The sequence below is a fragment of the Tupaia chinensis genome, unplaced genomic scaffold (assembly GCF_000334495.1).
Source record: "Tupaia chinensis unplaced genomic scaffold, TupChi_1.0 Scaffold000569_1, whole genome shotgun sequence".
NCBI lineage: Eukaryota > Metazoa > Chordata > Mammalia > Scandentia > Tupaiidae > Tupaia > Tupaia belangeri.
The window spans coordinates 873,585-876,596 of NW_006160083.1; positions in this window are offsets into that span (position 1 = coordinate 873,585).

The window sequence follows — 3,012 nt, forward strand, 5'->3', positions numbered from 1 at the left end:
GTGTGTGTGCATGCCCAAGATCCCAAGAGAATAGAGGGGAAGGGATTGCTGTGTGGTCATCCCCCACTGGGGGGTGATTTCTTGCTTTCTGTCTCTGTCTTTCTGGCGAGCACATGTGTCCTATAGCAAAAACCTCTCCCCTCAAAAAAAGAAAGTAGATTGAGAATCTCAAATATCTGCACAACTAGGGATGATGGACTGACTAAAATAATCTTTAAATGAGAGTTCAAGCAATGGCACAGTGGTGACATAACTGGTTCCCCATGGGAAAGGTTCTAGGATCATGTCCTCGGACCCCTCTGAGCATACCAGGTGCATGTGTGTGTGTGTGTGTCCATGATCCGGATCAGCTGAAACCAAGAGTGGATTGTTGTGTAAAGACCCTGATGAAGGTTCTGTGGCTGTCTCTCTCAGAAGAAATATACAAGGTCAACCAGTGGCAAGGTGGTTAAGGAAACCAGATTCCACAGGCCAGCTGTGAGGTTTGAGTCTTGGACCTGGTGACTTGAAAAATATGTGAAAAGCCTGTACATATCATGCCCAAAGTCCCACAAGGAAGGAGAAGTGGAGGAGAAGGGATTGTGGCATGACCATTCCCCACGGTTGAGTACTTCTCGCTTTCCCTCTCTTTTTCTGTGTCTCTCTAAGGAATGCATGTGCCCTCTAGCAAGTTAAAAAATAAAAATAAAAATAATTAAACTTAAAGACTAAGTATAAAACAAATTTCAATCGTGGAAGGCAGGTGGCATGGAGGCTAAGGTGCTGGATCCTACGTGGCCAACTGTGTGGTTTAAGTCCTAGACCTGATGGCTTGAAAGTCACGCTGGATGCATATGCACACATGCCCCCAATCCCCAGAGAAGACTGAAGAAGGGACTTCAGCATGGCCATCCCCTGTGGGGCATGATTTCTTACCCCTCCCCCATCCAGTGAGAGCACATTAGGACCCTATAGCAAAAACTAAAATTAAAAAGAAAAAAAACTTAGAAATGAATAGACCTGCACTTGGAGCCAGAAATTCTAGCACCCAGGTATACAGTAGAGTGCATGGAGTCTAGTAAGAGATGAAGAAAAGAACACACACCCCCTGAACTTAAACAGGTTGTAGCCGACCAGTGTTTATCAGGTTGATGTAATCCTTAGAACATAGTGTCAGGAATGAAGAGGGGAGGAACTCACTCTGCTCTGCCCTGTTCAAATCATGCTTGAAGATTTGTCATTATTAAAAGTATTTTAAATCAGGATCAAGTCAAGAACAGTATAACACATACCTGTATAATACATTTAGCAATTATCAAAATTTGGCTATATTTTCATCCATATTCCTTTTACTTAACCTCCTTTCTTCCTTCCTTTCTACCTTCTCTCTTCCTGTATATTTAAAGCAAATCTCAGACATCATGCTATTTTAGTTTCGTATAGCTAAACAGGTTTGTCTGAGAAGGATGGATGTTTTCTTACTATCCACAACTCACCCAACAATGTGACAATGATTCTTCATTCTTATTTCATTGGGGTGTCAATTTTGAGTGGCTGGGTTGGTGAAAGAATATGAAACCATATTTCACAAGCAACACTTAATAGAACTGAGTTTATAGAAGACAGGGCTTAGGGGACCAGCAGTTAGCTTAATAGCTATGTCACTGGACTCCCATGTGGTCAACTGCGGTTTGAGTCCTGGACCCAGAGGCTTAAATTCACGCCGGGTGCGTGTGCATGTGTGCCCAAGACCCCGAGAGGAGAATAGAGGAAACGGGATTGTGGCATGGCCATCCCCCCTTGGGGAGGGGGTGTTTTCTCGCTCTCTCTCTCTCTCTCTCTCTCTCTCTCTCTCTCTCTCTCTCTGTCTTTCTGGCGAGCACACGTGTCCTATAGCAAAAACCTCTCAAAAAAAAAAAAAAAAGAAGACAGGGTTCGGATTTTGAAGCATGTTTGGTGGAAGAAGGACTGGACTTGCTCTTTGAGATCCATATTGGGGATAGGTTGGTTGCCAGTTTACAGTAAGAAAGAACTCTAGGGACTTGCTCTCTTGTGGTGAATTATGCTTCCTCAAGAATTTTATTGCCTGGAAGAGTGGAGAGTGAGCACATTAGAAAGATTTTGTTCACTTATTTTATGAATGTTTATCAAGTGCCTACTATCTTAAGATTCTGGGAAGAACAAAATGGACAAAAATCTTTTCACTTATGGAATTTACAGTCGATATCCCTGTTTCCCAAAGATCAGGTGATTATGGGTGGTGCAGAGTCAATTCATTACTTACCATTGATTACATATTGTTCAAAACATATTTGGGGCATGTGCACATGTGCAACCAGTGTGTTTTTCAAGTTACCAGATCCTGTACTTGAGCTATACAGTTGATCATGTGGAATCATGCAACTGGCTGGCTCCTTAGTTAATTTTTTTTTTTTGAGAGAGAGAGAGAGAGAGAGATTGTTGCTGTAGGGCATATGCACTCTCTAAAGAGTGAGACAGAAAAAGGGAAATCACCCCCCCAAGGGGGATGGCCACTCCACAATCCCTTCTCCTCCATTTTCCTCTCAGGATTTTGGGCAAGCACACATGCACACTCACCCAGCGTGAGTTTTAAGCCACCAGGTCTAGGACTCGAACTGCAGTGAACATAGGAGTTCAATGACATAACCAGCATGCCATCTGTTGGTCCCAGGAGGTCATTCTTTTAATGTCTTTTTCCCATCTTTTTTTAAAAAGAATTACTTTATTTAACTTAATTAATTAATTGATTTTAATTTGACCAGAGAAGGGGGGGTGAGAGAAAGAGAGAGAAAGAGACAGAGAGAGAGAGAGAGAGAGAAGGAAAGTGAGAAAGCAAGCTGCAAGGTTTGGGACTCGAACCACAGTCGGCCATGTGGGAATCCAGCACCCATCTTTAACATTACCAAAGCAGTAAATTGAATTGAAATGTATGTTTCCTGTCATCTTAAGTCAGGACATATCTTTTTTTTTTTTTTTTTTGGGGAGATTTTCCGTGTTGGGCGCGTGGCCTCG